The sequence below is a fragment of the Tamandua tetradactyla genome, chromosome 1, assembly GCF_023851605.1.
Source record: "Tamandua tetradactyla isolate mTamTet1 chromosome 1, mTamTet1.pri, whole genome shotgun sequence".
NCBI lineage: Eukaryota > Metazoa > Chordata > Mammalia > Pilosa > Myrmecophagidae > Tamandua > Tamandua tetradactyla.
This window is the reverse complement of record NC_135327.1, coordinates 188,071,511-188,088,755: the sequence shown is the minus strand read 5'-3', so window position 1 is coordinate 188,088,755 and position 17,245 is coordinate 188,071,511. Positions and strand designations below refer to the sequence as shown.

The 17,245-nt window shown below is 39.8% G+C and overlaps 2 pseudogenes; both read right to left on the bottom strand.

Moving 5' to 3' along the window:
- Positions 1–9,316: 9,316 nt before the first annotated feature.
- Positions 9,317–12,544, bottom strand: LOC143682186 (olfactory receptor 2A5-like; annotated as a pseudogene).
- A 555-nt stretch (positions 12,545–13,099) lies between these two features.
- Positions 13,100–14,158, bottom strand: LOC143687663 (THUMP domain-containing protein 1 pseudogene; annotated as a pseudogene).
- Between the last annotated feature and the right edge of the window lie 3,087 nt (positions 14,159–17,245).

Below are 17,245 nucleotides of genomic sequence, written 5' to 3'. Positions count from 1 at the left end.
TGTGCTGTGTGCTCTGTGTCTGTGTGACTGACTCAGTACGGCTGCTTACCCCCAGCCATCAGCTAACCAGCCATCAGCTACCCAACAAGTGGCGCCCAGTGTGGGGCCACCCCCTTTGGCGGTTCTCCATGATAGCCACCCCCCTCAGCGGTTCTCCATTGAGAGCCGCCCCCTCGGCGGTTCTCTGTGGTAGCTGCCCCCTTCAGTGGTTCTCAGTGACAGCCACCCCCTTCTTGCTAAGTGGCCCCCTCGGTGGTTTCTCTGTGCACACCACCCCCTCTAAATTATCCCTATCATGGGCAACACTCCCTCCTCTGATTTTGCACCTCAGGCTCAGGCTATCCACACCTTATTGGCTGCGAGGTGGGTTAAAATCTCTGAAAAAAGCTTGCACGAGTACTGGGAAGTCCTTAAGCGATCCAACCCCTGGCTCGAGACTGCCTCATATGGGACCCATATACTTGGTCCAAACTCCTTCAGTGCATTTGTGCCACTGATGAACATGAGGGAAAAGCCTTTCCTCTAGGTCTCATTCCCACCCACCTTGCAATACATGCATGCCTCATGGGAGCCCCCTCTGAAGCCATGCCGGCTTCATCCCCTCCACTCCCCACCTCCACGCCCGATCCTCCGGCTGCTTCCGAGCCCGAGCCTCCCCTTTCTGAGCCGAGCGTCCCCTGCCTCCATAGCATTGCTATATCCTTCCTTACCCTCACCCCCTACGGCCGCCGCCGCCATGGCTGCCCCACCACCTGCTCCTCCTTCACTCCCCCCTCCTTTCTCTCCTCCCCCTCTATCTCCTCCTCCCCCTAACCTATTCCTTGCAGTAACTGAGGTATGACAAAAATCCCCTAGCTTGAAGACCTGTTGCATCAATTCCCACTAAATTGTTTGTTTAAGATCCATTGCAGTTGCGGCTGAGAGGGAATTAAGTGCTGGAGAAAAACGTTGAAGATTTTATTCTGAGCTGCCGTCAACAACCCCCTGTGCACCCTTCCCCCCGCTCTCCCACTAGCTGCTGTGTACCCCCGAGTCCCAAGGGAGTCCTCGGGCTCCTTGAGGCCCCCATCCCCCTCCCGAACACAGGTGGTTTTTGGCCTACCCCCTCCCACATGCACTCCCGTTGTCTGGGCTTTGGCTTTGTCATAAAGTAGCATTGCCTGCATCTCCACGGTCTCCATACCAGTCAGCCTAAGCTGCGCATCTCAGTCCTCCTGGGTGATGATCAACAGGCAGCCGGTGATGGGTAAGACCTCCTGGGGAGGCACCCTAAGACAGGCGCTGTTGCCCCTCACTTCCAGTGGCTTAGCTGGTAGCCAGAGACGGGTAAGACCTCCGGAGGAAGCAGCCTAAGACAGGCACAGTTACCCAGAAAGCTAAAAAACAAAAAAGGAGGAATTGTTGGAGAAGCCATAAAATATCACCAACATGGCTGCCGTGGCTGATGCAAGGCAACACAAAATGGCTGACTTGAAATCTGCCCTCCACCCTCGCAACAACGGTGACCAATCCCAGCCTGACACATGTCCCTACATGCTTCCCAGCCTATATAAGCCTGTGTACTTCCTCAATAAAGTGGACGCCTTCCACTCACTCCTGAGGGTTGTCTCCTGAGTTGTGTGCTGTGTGCTCTGTGTCTGTGTGGCTGACTCAGTACGGCCACTTACCCCCAGCCATCAGCTAACCAGCCATCAGCTACCCAACACCCAAATACCCCTAAAGAGATAGATGGAAAGATCAAAAGTGATGGTGGAGTTATACAGAGAAGATAGGATTTAACAAATGAATATGAATGCTGAATCATTAAATTGATATCTCTTTTAGTCTCCAGTATTTTAGAACATCTAGAGGTAAAAACCTAAAATTGTGGAATTGTAACCCATGTCAAACTCTGAAATATGTTTGACAACTGGTTGTGGTGCCATGTTTTGAAATTTATAGCTTTTTTGTGTATATGTTATTTTTCACAAAAAAAAGAAGGAAAAAAAGTCAGTTGTGATGATAAAAAAGTATTTAAGCCTTCTAGCCTCCTCTTTCCTGGAGCAGCTAGAAGGAAAAATCTGAGAGAATCATATGGTAGTCCATGACACACTCTGGGATCTGTTCTATAACTACTTGTTGAAGAGTGCTTTGAAAACTATTGCTTTTTTATTTCTTTGCTTTGTATATGTTATAGTATACAATAAAAAAGTAAAAAAAAAGGCAGTTGACTCTCAATGCAGGTTTTATTTCTGGACTCTCAGTATGATTCCATTGTTCTATAAGACCCTCTTTATGCTAGTACTACACACTTTTGGTTACTGTCATTTTGGCTGTATGCTTTGAAATTGGGAAGTTTGAATCCTCCAAATTTGTTGTTCTTTTTCAGGATTGTTTTGGCCACTTGAGGCCCTTTGTAATTCCATATGGATGTGAAGATCACCTGCATTTTTGCAAAAAAGTCAATTAGGGATGTTGATAGGGATTGCATTGAATCTGTATATTGTTTTGGGGAGAATTGTTTCATTAGCATTATTATTTCATTCAATCCATGAATCTGGGCTGTCTTTCTAGTTATGTAGGTCTTCTTTAATTCCTTTCAGCAAGGTTTTGCTGTTTTCAGTGTCCAACTCTCATGCCTCCTTGATTAAGTTTGTTCCTAAGTAATTTTTTTAATGCTGCTTTAAATGAAATTTTCTTAATTTCCTTTTCAGATTGTTCATTGCTAGTGAATAGAAATAAAAGTGATATTGGATGTTGGTCTTGTATCTTGTGACATTACTGATATACTTTCTTAGTGCTCATGATATTTTGTGGGTTCTTCATTCTTTTCTGTTTATAAGATCATATCATATGTGAGAAGAAATAGTTCTACTTCTTCTTTTCCAATTTGGATGCCTTTTATTTCTTTTCCTTGTGTAATAGCTCAGCTAGAACTTCCCAGTACAGTGTGGAATAGAAGTTGCAAAAGTAGGCAACCTTATCTTAGAGGAAAAGTTCTCAGTCTTTCATCATTGAGTACAAAATAAGCTGTGTTTTCATAAGTGCTCCTTATCAAGTTGATGAAGTTCTCTTCTCTCTTAGTTTGTTGAGTGTTCTTATCATGAAAGGGTGTTGGATTTTGTGAAATTCTTTATTCTACATCAATTGAGATGATCATGTGGGCTTTTCCCCTTTATTTTAATAATGAAGGTTTTTTCTTTCATTTTATATATTGTTAATTTTATTAATTTTCATATGCTGAACCACCTTGTGCTCCTGGGGGAAAAATTGATTTGGTCATGGTGGATATTCCTTTTAATATGCTGCTGGAAATGATTTGCTAGTATTTTGTTGAGGATTTTCCCATCAATATTCATAAGGGATAAGGGGCTGTAGTTTCCTTTTTTTGTGATGTTTTATTCTGGCTTTGCTATTAGGGTAATGCTGGCCTATAGAATAAGTTTAGCAGTGTTCCCTCCTCTTCTATTCGGTGAAAGGATTTGAGAAGGATTGGTGCTAATTCCTTTAAAATGATTGTTAAAATTCATCTGTGAAAGGTCCTGTCTTCACTGTGGAGAAAAGCACAGCAGCAGGGATGGAGCCGACTGATTCTAAAGAACTGGGCCCACTCTGGTCTTCCATCCTGCCACTAACCATCACTTTAACACTGAGCTTCAGTTTCTTCAGTCATAAAATAAAGGCTGAGGGAGGCTCTGGTTGCAAAAACTGAGGAATTGAGAAGCAAAGAACTGGATCCTACCAGCTGGTACTAACAGCCTAATGTGGAAGCCCAGAGCCCTCAACAGTGCATAGACAGGGAGACTGGGACTAGGAAGTAAGCCAAGCCATGTTCCTTGAACATGCTACCCTCACCAGCTCAGCCCCAGGACCTGCAACTCACCCCACACCCCATGCACCTGAACCCTGTCACCCACCCCCTCCCTGTGCTCATATGCCTTGCCCTGCCCTGCCTCACCAACCCTTGGCATCTCTACCTGTCCCACACCCCCATCTCAAGTGCATGCACGCCGGGTCCCAGCCAAACCCACCTCTCCAACAAAAGTGCAGTCTTCACCCACCCCTCCTGAGTCCTACCTCCCAGTCCCTGCTTCCTGCAGACTGGGGACAGCACAAAAAGCTGTAGGTGCTTACGTCCACACCCAGGCTACACCCGCCCCCAGCCCATACAGTTGTGCAACCTCACCCACTTCCCTGAACTCTCTGCACATGAACATCAGTTTATGGGCCTCCCAGATCTGCGCATGCACATGAACCTCAGCTCTGGGCAAGCTCTGACCTGCGCAGCATGGCCACATCCACTTGCAGCCACACAGGTGCAATGCTGACTTGCTGCCCTGAGCCCTAAGCATGTACACAAAGGCTTATGTCCTAGACCAGTGCACATCAGGTCTCTTCCCCCCACACCTGTGCACCTGCACAGACACATCCTCCCCACTCCTGAGCCGGGCACGGGCATAGCATCCCCAACCTGCACCTACCCCTGTGTGGCAATGCATCACTGCATTATTGTGCCACACCCTACATCCTGCTCCATGTCCATCCTGCAAATACAAGGTTTTAGATTACTGAAGGAAATCAAACTCCCAAAGTAAACCAATCAAGAGATTTACATGCTGTGAAGACAGCACATGATCACTAAGCATATCATGAATCAGACAGATATAGCTCAGCCTAATGACCAAATTAAAACACCAGAGCAGACACAGACATTGGCACAACTAATCAAAGGTGTTCATATAACTCTACTAAATAAAGTAAATGGGATGGCTAATGACATAAAGAAGATCAAGGAGACACTAGAAGAGCATAAAGAGGAATTTGAAAGAATGAATAGAAAAATAGCAGAAATCACAGAGATTAAAGATGCTGTAGATCAAATGAAAATTCACCTGTGAAAATCTGGTATGAGGTTTTCTTTGTTGGCAGTTCTTTTTTCTAAAGAGATTATTACTGATTCAATCTCCTTATTTGTTGTAGGTCTGTTCTGATTTTCTAGTTCTTGATTCCGTTTTGGGAAGTTGGGTTTTCTAGGAATTTTGTCCATTTCATCTAGGGTTTCTAACTTGTTGGTGTTCAATTTTTCATAATAACCTCATAATCTTTAAAATTTCTGTAGTGTCAGTTGAAAATCCTCACTTTTATTTCTGATTTTAGCCATTTGAGTCTTCTCTCTTTTTCCCTTATTTCAGCTAAAAGGTTGTCAACTTTGTAGGTTTTTTTTCAGAGAACCAACTCTTAGTTTCACTGATTTTCTCTGTTGTTTTTCTATTCTCATTTATCTTCACTCTAGTCTTAACTTCTTTTCTCTGTTAGTTTTAAGTTTAGTCTTCTTTTATTTGTTCCCTAAGGTATAGCATTTGGTTATTGATTTGGGAATCTTTCTTCTTTTTACTGTAGTTGTTTACAGCTATTTCCCTTTGAGCATTGTGTTTGTTGCATTCCACAAGTTTGGGGATGGGTTTTCATTTCCATTAGTTTCAAAGTATTTTCTAATACCCTTCTGTTTTGTTCTTTGATCCATTAGAAGTTGAGGAGTGTATTGTTTAATTTCCATATGTTTGTGAATGTTTTCTTTTTTCTTTTGTAATTGTTTTCTAATTTCACTCCATTTTGGTTAGAGAAGGTATGATTTCAATCATTTGAAATCATTTATTAGCATTTGCTTTATGTTGTAACATGTGATTTATCCTGGAGAATATTCCACGTGCCCTTGAGAAGAATGTGTATTCTGCTGTTGTTGTATGGAGTGCTCTGTATATGTCGGTTAGATCTAGTTGGTTTATAACATTGCATTTCCTCATGGAACTTCTCTCTATTTGTTTCATTCATTGTTGAAAGTGGGTTATTGAAGACCCCAATATTATTGTGAACTTTTTCTTCATTCAAATCTGCTAATTTCTTGCTCTGTATGCTGTGGGGCTGCATGTATATGTTTATGATTATCATATCTTTTTAACAAATTACCATTTTATCAAGATATGTATCTTTTTTGTCTTTTATCAGTTTTTGATTTAAAGTCTATTTTTTTCTGATGTTAGTATAGCCACCCATGTTGTAAGAAATTTATCCTTGTCCAAAGAGAAGTTTGACCTTTGGGAGATAACAAGGACCAACCCTTGGAATATCCTGGCCATTGTTTGCCTGGGGACTTTGAGCCATAACAAAAATGCAATTTAAGGTGGGGACGATGGGTCATGCAAAGTAACTTGATCTGGGAAGAGTCTGGAAGCTGAGTTCTGCCAAGTCATTGTTCAGATTCATGTGACCAAGTTCCAATAAAAACTCTGAACACCAAGGATTTGGTAAGCTTCTCTCTTTGTCAATACTCCATCCATATCATTACACATACATACTGGCAAAATAATGAGGGATTTCACAAGGAGAGGACAACTGGAATCTTTATATTTGGAACTTCCCTGGAATGTCCCCTATGGGTTTTTCTTGGGTAATTTAAATCTATGCTAAAAACTAACTGTGAATACCACAGCTTTCTGTGACTCTTTCTAGTGAATTATTAAATCTGAATGAGCTCTTGGGGAGCTCCAAACTAGGAAGTGGAGTAAGAAGTGAGGACAGTCATGTGGATGTCTCCCAATCTTCACTCTTGGTATCAAGTGTGTTAGTAGGGTTCTGGATTACTGCCTCCTCTAACTTTGTACCACCCCTGCTCTGTATTATTTTCTATTTGCATGGAATATCTTTTCCATCCTTTTTACAAGCTAATTTGTATCTTTGGATTACCCTGACTCTTTTGTAAGCAGAATATACTTGGATCCTGTTTTTTATTCTTCTTTATTCTACTTATCTATCTGTGCCTTTTAATTGGAAGACTTAACCAATTTTCATTTAAAATGATTACTGGTAAGAAAAGATGTTGGCAATTGAATCATGTACTCCACAAAAGATGTATTTGTCTTAATCTGTGTTCCTGTGGATGAGAACCCATTTGTAAATTGTATCTTTGAATATGTTAAAGTCATTCAGGGTATGGGACCATTTGTGAATAGAAACCTCCAAGCTAAGGTCCGAGGTGGTATTTCCATGCATGCTTATAATGTTTTCTTCACAGCTCTCCCTTTCTAACCAAGGAAGCATCCTTGAACTCTTATCTATGATTCCTTTGGCCACCAAGACCACTGATCCCTCCTTGAGTTCCATTTTCCTGTTCCAAGCCCAGGAAAATGCCCTCATAGGAAACTTGGACAAATTTGGTACTCACCTCATACACCTCCCCTTCCTTATATATCTCATACCAGACTTGGTTATTCTTCAATGTCTGTCAAGATTGTTTTCTGTGTTTTGTCCAGACTGCATAATTATTTATGGTGGGAGGGTAAATCTAATACCAACTACCTTATTATGGTCAAGATACACGCTGATTATTTCTTAATGTAAAGCTATAAATTCATTATTCTCTCCTTACATCTTAAAAAATTCACAATAATATTAACTAGTATAGTTCAAATATTGGTTTAAAAAGGGGTTTTGATTATATGATTTCATGAGGAAAGAAACTCATTTAGGAATATAAAGTGTGCCTTAGAAGTGCTGGTTATCTTGTATGATGTTGCCTTGAAGTCCTCTCCTAAACAATAAACATTAGTGAGCTTTATCTTTATATTTTGAGAAGTTAAGCTTCTATAATGTTACTGTGTTCTACAATATTTATTTATTTTTGTTTCTTTGTTTCTTTTTTTTTTTTTTTTTGCATGCTCAGGTTCCAGGAATCGAACCTTGGTCTCCAGCATGGCAGGTGAGAATTCTGCCTGCTGAGCCACCATTGCATCGCCCTTTCTTTTAATGCCTAAAAGTCATGATGAGTTGAAAGATAATATTTAAAAACATTCTGTTGCTCTGGAAAATAGAAAGACAGAATTTTATAGAAAACTTTTTCAAGAGATACCCAAACACCATAGAAGTAGCAGCACTAGAGAATAAATAGGCGTTTAATTATGTGTATTGTAGACACAATTGAGGAATTGAAAGAGTGGTTATAGTAGAGTATTGATAAAGGCAGCAAAAAAGGAGAAACAGTTACAGATATGCAAGGGGTTGTGAGATATCATTATATAATTTATGTCCAACACTAAATATGTATGAACTCCAGAGCGAATTCTTGGAAATTATAAGTTATTGTTCTGGTTTGAAAGGATGTATGTCCCCTAGAAAAGCCATGTTTTAATCTAAATCCCATTTCATAAAGGTAGAATAATCCCTATTCAATACTGCATGTTTGAAACTGTAATAACATCATCTCCCTGGAGATGTGATTTAATCAAGAGTGGTTGTTAAACTGGATTGGGTGATGACATGTCTCCACCCATTTGGGTGGATCTTGATTAGCTTCTGAAGTCCTATAAAAGAGGAAACATTTTGGAGAATGAGAGAGATTTGGAGAGAGCAGAATGACATAGCCACGAGAAGCAGAGTCCACCAGCCAGTGACCTTTGAAGATGAAGAAGGAAAGTGCCTCCTGGGGAGCTTCGTGAAGGGAAGCCAAGAGAGAAAGCTAGCAGATGACGCCGTGTTCGCCATGGGCCCTTCCAGATGAGAGAGAAACCCTGACCGTGTTCACCATGTGCTTTTCCAGATGAGAGAGAAACTCTGTGTTTGCCATGTACCCTTCCACTTGAGAGAGAAAAACCCCGAACTTCACTGGCCTTCTTGAACCAAGGTATCTTTCCCTGGATGCCTTTGATAGGACATTTCTATAGACTTGTTTTAACTGGGACATTTTCTCGACCTTAGAACTGTAAACTAGCAACTGATTAAATTCCCCCTTTTAAAAGCCATTCTGCCAGCTAGCAAACTAGAACAGTTATCCAATAGTGAGCCATTGCCCTTTTATTATTTGTTTCACAGCTGGTTTTATAGAAACACACAGCAGTGCAATGTTTATATGTATAGTGCTTTAATATCCATTCAGGGATTTTCCTTTGTGGTGTTCATTTCTCTTATAAAATGTCAGTTGTTTCCTGGTGATGTGAATGGTTATGTTTGAGCTCATTATTTAAGGTAATATGTTTACATCTTGTTTCAGCAACTAAACATACAAAAAAGATGTTTGCTTTATAAGGATATTAGTCTAGTCTTTGAAGCAAGCAGGTTTCCTAGGTTTTTTTTTTTTTTTTGCATGAAACATATTGATAACTCAGTTATTCCAAGTCTAGACAAAAATTCTCAACTCCAGGACCTATCTGTGTGCATCAATACTTTACCCTATTTCCTGGTTCAGGAGTTCAATCTTCTTATATGTCTTTCAAATCACATCTCACATCAAACATTCCTGTTAGGTAATTTTTCTGTCCCTACATCATCCTCGAACCACATTTTATTAAAGACTCCACTTCTTCCCTTCATATGGACCTCTTCTTCCATATCTTCCATAGTGCTCTGCAGCAGGCACATGCCACTGAGCATTCCTCAGGCTGTAGATAAGGGGGTTTAGCAATGGGTTGAAGAGGCTGTAAAACAGGACTGCATTTTCTCCTGTTCCTCTTACTGACTGGAGTTTAGGACCGTATAACCACCATGACAGTGCTGAAGAAAACAAAAGCCACACAGAGGTTTGAAGAGCAAGTGGAGAAAGGTTTTTTGCAGCCCTCCCCTGACTATATCCTCAGAATGGTCCAGAGGTTGCATGTGTAGGAGACCAGGATCAAGCAAAGGGGCCTGAATAAGACAAACACACAGGTAGCATAGACAACTTCATTGATCCAAGTGTCAACACAGACCAGTTTGAGGACAGAAAGGATATCACAGAAGATGTGGTTCATTTCCTGGGGCCCATATAAGCCTTAGAAGGAGAATTACATATAACATGGCCAGAAAAAATCCACATGCCTATGAAGTGATTATCATGACAGTGCATGCTCTCTGGCTCATGATAAGAGTTTACTGAAGGAGGTGGCAGATTGCCATATACCTTTTTATAGGATATTATCATCAGAATCAGGCAGTCTGTGTGAGCAAAAGCCAAATACAAAAAAGTCTGCATTGTGCATGGGACAAAAGAGATTTTTCTCTTCTCGTTCACTAGGTATCCTGGTTTGAATCTGCTATGTACCCAAGAAAAGCCCATGTTCTTTTAATATAATCTTGTGGCAACAGACTTATTGTTATGTGGGACCTTTTGGTTTGGTTGGTTCCATGGATATGCGACACCATGTATTCAAAGTGGATCTTAATCTGCTACCTGGAGTCTTTTAAGGGAGAGACATTTTGAGGAGATCTCAGAGCTGAGAGAAGCTAAGAAAAAGAAAATGCCCACAGAGACATTTTGGAGACAAAGACTTAGAATTGTAATTTGTAACTTAATAAATCCCTTTTGTGAAAACTCACCTATTTCTGGTATATTGCATTCCAGGAGCTTTAGCAAACTGAAACACCAGATTTTTCAGCACCTTGAGTACATTATTGGAAGCATAGGACATATCAATGATGGCCAAGTGTGAGAGGAAGAAGTACATGGGTTGTGCAGTTTGAGGTCCTAATAAGCACCAATATCATGCCATTCCCCAGCAGACTAAAGATATAAAATAGGGAGAAAATCCAAAAGAGGAATACTTCCAACTCTGCATTGAGCTTAAATCCCACAAAGATGAATTCTGTAACCCATGTTTTGTTGCTGGCCTGAACATTGCTGCAAGCAAAGATTGATAAACTGGAAGTCTGGTATATTAAATCATCAGTCAGTTGATTGCATCCAGGACTGATTACATCTGCAATCAACTAAGGGCTGCCACACCCAACAAGATAATCCAATCAGTTGAAGGCTTATGCCAGGCAAAGTTTTGTCATATCACTGGTCATTTAATAAACAGCCATTAAACATAACCATTTGTGTAGGAAGTCATTTATAGTGCTTCTTAATATTTTGAAATTTAAGAATAAATCCATCTCCAAAAGCTAATTTCATAGTCCCTTAATATTCTCTATCCATACAGTTATTTTGCAGCTCTCTTTGGTATCTGTCTCTTCCAGCCTTTTTAAATCTTTGTACTCTGGAGGAACTCTTAAAGTAACACTTAAATTCAGGGAACCCTTGCAGGGAACCCAGATAGTATGTTAGTATGGGTACCAAGTTGTAGATATAGACTCTTGTTTCACAGAAATCCAAAAATTATCAGACTAAAGCTCACAGAGTTCTTCCTCTTCTCTCAAAGACAAATTCTCAGGCTGAGTAAAAGATTTAGAGAAAGGGTTCTCAACCAGTCATACACTAGGTATTGCCAAAAAGAAGGGGAAGTACTGTCTAATTGGTTTTGCAGTTCCAGGTATTTTTTAGTAAGGCTTGAAAATTGTTCTATCCTTCTTCATTCTCAAGCTAGGGTGACCATGAAACATTTCAAGAGCTCCTTTGGCGTTGTGATTTTTCCAGAGTCATTTCTAATCTAAGAAGTCTGTCACTTTAAAACTGGCCTACTACTTTCTATATAAGTACTCTGGTAATTCAACTTTTAGCTCAATCACCCTGTTCAAAACTTCTTCTCATCAGCCATTGGATCTCTGTATGTAGTTGGAGATTTATGTGTTCTGTCCAGGTTTTAGTTGTTGTTTTAGTGTTCTTGCATGAACAGGTTTTAGTTTTAGTAATATTTTTAGCATTGTTCAGAACTTCATCTCCAAGTTTTGATAGCAGCAGCTCTCTGGGAAGAAAACGATAAGATTTTCTTTTTTTTTTTTTTTACAAGGCAATACTTGTCATGGAGCCAACCACTGCACCAACAGTTTAAATGACAGACCTTTGGTTTCCAGATATGAAGACACTACATTAAATACATGTTGTCATTTGTCTCAGGCAGCTGTGTGCAGAAAAAAGCTTTTTTTTTTTTTTTTTTTTTTTAGCAAAAAGCTTGTTTGAATGTTACCATCATTTACAAATCTTACAAGTGCTATAGAAGGTCAAATATTGGTGAAATCTGCTGACTCATCAACCTAGATGGAGTAGCTATTTATTTTCAATTACACTAAATCTCTAAACATCATGTGACTTATCATTAATATGTCAACTTATTGAATTAATCATAAAGTCTTTTCATTTTCCTGTACTGCATCTTGCCCTAGGATTTTAATGTTGACATTATTAGATTCTCACCAGCTATGTAAATTTTTCTTTTCCAGGGTAAGTTCTGCTACTAAATAATTGCTCCCTAAATCTTTTCAAAGAATGTAACATTTTTTTACCAAAAAAAAAAAAAAAAAAGGCTGTTTTGACATCCCTATGAGATAGTCAACATCTTTACTTGTCAAATGCCTGTCATTTATAGTTACAATTGTCAGATTTGTAAGTTCATGTCAACAGATGATGCATAATGGAATACATAAACGATAAGAGTACACATATATACATATAAGCTTAGAGTACACAGACACACAAATACCCTGGATAAGTAGCCTTCATCATGAAGACAGACTTTCTTTGTGTGCCCTGAAGGACTAGTATACTGAATTAACTCATAACACTGGAATTCTTCATCACTAACCTTATCAGAAGGTGTGGAGATGTAAGCCTAGAATGGCCCCCTTCTACTGCACTCCATGCCTTCAAATAGTGTAGCATTGGACCATTAGAGTTGTTTGTAACAAACAAATATTAATAAAATATAAAAATGGGTGTAACTAAGGAAATTCACAAAAAACACAAAAACTTGACAAAAGAATTCATTTCTAACCTATACAAGCCACATTTTTTGAAAGATTTACAACAAAATATTAAGAACATCTGAGTTGTGGCATGTAAAAATTCCATCCTTAGAATGCAAATCTCCCTCTTATTGGGAGTGCTCGCTCCTCCCAAAAGTCAATGGGCAGTGCATGAGGAAGACTGGGGAAGGTAATCTTAGCAGAGAGACCAAAAATTATTCTCCTCTCCTCCATATAATACAGTGTTCAACAATAATCAAAAGCTTCCCCCCAAACGCACCAAATGTATATGGACCTACCACACACTGCCATCCAGGGCTGAAAGGTCCTACCTAAATTGTCAACAGAGCTGCTCAGTCATGGTTTGCTATTTAAAGTACAGCACACAAAGTTCAAAAACAATTATTTCCAGCCATAATTTTACATGGAACCCAAGCTGTAAAACTCACTTTTAACACCAGCTTTTTTTTTCCTATGAGAGGTCATTTTCATCTGACTTGGATGCTTCTGTGATTTTACTTGCAAGCTCAGGTTTAGCTCCTCCCTCATTCACCAACTGTGTGTCAGACTTTGGTTCTGTTTTCCCTGCCTCTTCACTATTCTCTGGTACCACCTGCTGGTTATTTTTTCCTTTTGCTGCACCACTTTGATTTGATTTGTCACCAGATTTCAATTTAGCTACTTTCCCATTTCCTACTTGCACTGTCTGCTTGGGATAAGCTGTGACAGGTCCTTAGCATTCTTTACCACTTTCTGGAGATTGTGTTTTGTGAAAAACATGTAATCTTTCACAACACTCAGGCAACAGAAAGCTTTGATGATTTCTACTACCACTGTGTACTGTGTACTGTGGGTTGGAAAGATCCACTTTATTTTCTGAATTGAGGCTGCCAACAATTCCTTCCAATTCTTTGATAAATTCTCTATTCATATGACTGTTATTTCAAGATTTATATACTGTCTAAAATGTCCCTTTATTTGGAGCTTTTAACCAGGGTTCCAGAAATGTTTATATATATTTTTCCCTATCCTCTAAGAAAGCCTTGCATGTGCCAGAGATGGGTAACATCTCTGAATAACCCAAATCTTATCCTTGGTTTTGTACATGTCCTGGAGAATATGATGCACCGATTTCTCAGGTTCTATTCCAAGTGTCCTGATGAAGACTACATTATTCGCTCCACTTTCCACTGACTAAGAAGTCTCATCTTTGTAGATACCTTATTGTCACCAATTTCTTTCTTCAGGGCAGCCTCCACATTATCTTCTACTTCACTTCCAGAAGGTTGCTGATCCTTCTCTGTAAACTTTTCTGGCCCATACATGTCGTCACCATATTTGTTGAGCAGGCTGGAGGCCTCCTCTATGCACTTGTGCTCCTTTATGGTGCAGGTGATGCCCTGTAGCCCAGGCTCCAGCTGTCAAGGCCAGCTGATGTCACAGGCTGAGCCCTCTTGGTCTGTACCTACTGTACCTTTGCTTTGCTCTTCTCACTGCTAGGCTGAGGAGGCTGCTCGGCAGGGATGCCCATGATGCTTGCAAACTGAGGCGAGCGGTTCTCCACAGCTGCTGATGTTCTCACTTCTGCTGGCTCCGGCTGGTTACATCAGGTAATATATTCTTTTATTTACTTTTTTTTTAAATTGTGAAATGCAACACATATACAAAAAAAGTAACAGATTTCCATGTACGTTTTAACAAGTAGTTGCAAAACAGATTTTAAAGTTTGGTGTGGGTTATAGTTCCACAATTTTTCATTTTTTCTTCTAGCTACTTTAATACATTGGAGACCAAAAGAAATATCAATATAATGATTCAGCAATCATACTCATTTGTTAAACCCTACCTTTCTGTATAACTCCACAGTCACCTTTGATCTTTCTCTCACTCCTTAGGGGTATATTGGTTATCCCCACTCTAACTTTTTCATTTGGAGGGAATGGGAGATAGAACTAGCTGATATTCTGGAGAGGCCGGCCCCTCTGCATTTCAGGACTTATCTGGTCCAGGGACCCATCTGGAGGTTGTAGGTTTCTGGAAAGTTACCCTAGTGCATGGAACCTTTGTAGAATCTCATATATTGCCCTACGTATTCTTTAGGATTGGCAGGAATGGCTTCGGTTGGGGTTTGGCAAGTTATAATAGGTAACAATGTCCAACTGTTGCATAAGGATGACCTCCAGAGTAGCCTCTTGACTCTATTTGAACTCTCTCAGCCACTGATACTTATGTGCTACACTTCTTTTCCCCCTTTTGGTCAGGATGACATTGTTGTTCCCATGATGCCAGGGCCAGGCTCATCCCTGGGAGTCATGTTCCAGATTTCCAGGAAACTTTCATCCCTGGATGTCATGTCCCATGTGGGGCGGTGGTGGGGAGGGCAATGTTTTCTCTAAGTTGGACTTAGAGAGAGAGAGAGGCCACATCTGAGTAGCAAAAAGAGGTCTTCCAGAGGTGACTTTTAGACATGCCTATAGGTAGGCTAAGCTTCTCTGCAATATACATAAGCTTTGTAAGAGCAAGCCTGAAGATCAAGGGCTTGGCCTATTGATTTGGGTGTCCTAATGTTTGACACAGTATCTGGGGTTTTCCCGACTATTCTAATATGATGCATTTTTTCTTTCTATATCCTGCAATGCCTTTGGTCTCTACCTTTATCTAGTCCTTATTCATCTCTCACTCTATTCTATATGTATACATACGTTTATACGCTCTACTGTATATCATAAGAATATACATATATTGTCTAAATCTTGCTTTTTTAAGGCTTTGTAATACCAGTGGTCATATGAGAATTACAGAAATGATGTATTGAGAATAAATAGAAAACAATGATTATGTGCTAAAATAAGGGGTAAAAATTAGAAATATGATATGAATTTTATGGAGAAGAAATAGTGTGAGCAGACTGGAAGAGGAGAGACTAGAATTTAATATAGAAATTTGAATTAAATTTATGTAGGAAATTTTTATTCATTGATTTTTTTCTTTTTTGCTATAACACATAACCAGGTGCTAAGCCTTGCAAATTATTTTTTCCTTTGACACCACTCACGTGTTTGTATTGTTCTTATTTCCTACTCATGTAGCTATTTATTCATTGACATATAGATTACCACAATAGCTTAGTCAATTTTCCTGATTTGGGTATCTTACCTGTTTTAGCCTGATTCTCATTGAATTATTGTATCTATTCCTGTAAATGATATCCTTTGAAATTTCGTTCATTTTCTTAGAAATCTTTCATCAGTCCTTTATTGCCTCACAAATGCCCAGAGTCTCCAGCATGCAGTTATGCAGGGTAAAGCTCATTTGACTATCAAACAATCTGTAACATAAGTATTATCTCCCTGTTTAACAAATGAGAACTTTGAAAAAATGACTTTTTCTGTTGAGATTATGTAGGATTCAAGATAAACTGAAGCATTCTTTATAGAGAAGTCATGCCATATAAAAATATTTTAAAGAATGAAGTAACTACTAGTAATTCACTACAAGAAATTGACAAAGAAGATTACACAGAAAATTGGCTCTCCATATGTTTTGGTTTGCTAAAGCTGCCAGAATGCAATATACCAGAAATGGGTGGGCTTTTATAAAGGGAATTTATTAAGTTGCAAGTTCACAGTTCTAAGGCCATAGAAATGTCCAAACTAAGGCATCCAGAGAAAGATACCTTGACTCAAGAAAGGCCAATGGGTCCAGAATACCTTTGTCAGCCAAGAAGGCACGTTGTTGGTGTCTGCTGGGTTCTTTGGCTTCTTGTTTCAAACAAGTTCCCCAGGAGCATTTTCTTTCTGCATCTCCAAATTCCTGGGTCTCATGTTGGCTTTTTCCAAAATATTTCCTCCTTAAAAGGACTCCAGTAAACAACCCCATCTTGAATGGGTGGAGACATATCTTCATGGAAACCACCTAATCTAAGGGTCTCTGTCTAGTTTGCTAGCTGCTGGAATGCGGTACACCAGAAACGAAATGGCTTTTAAAAAGGGGAATTTAATGAGTTGTTAGTTTACAGTTCTAAGGCTAAGAAAATGTCCCAATGAAAATAAGTCTATAGATATGTCCAGTCAAAGGCATCCAGGGAAAGATATCTTGGTTCAAGAAGGCCGATGATGTTCAGGGTTTCTCTCTCAAGTGGAAGGACACATGGCAAACACAGTCAGAGTTTCTCTCTCATCTGGAAAGGCACATGGTGAACACAGTCAGTGTTCCTCTCTCATCTAGAAGGGCACATGGTGAACACGGTATCATCTGCTAGCTTCTTCTGGCTTCATGTTTCATGAAGCGCCCCAGGAGGCATTTTCCTTCTTCATCTCCAAGGGCCGCTGGCTGGTGGGCTCTGCTTCTTGTGGCTATGTTGTTCTGCTCTGCTCTCTCTGAATCACTCATTTTCCAAAATGTTTCCTCTTTTATAGGACTTCAGAAACTAATCTAGACCCACCCAAATGGGTGGAGACACACCTCTACCTAATCCAGTCTAACAACCACTCTTGATTGAATCACATCTCCAGGGAGATGATCTAATTACAGTTTTAAACATACAATACTGAATAGGGATTAAAAGAAATGGCTGCCTTTACAAAATGGGGTTAGGATTAAAACATGGCTTTTCTAG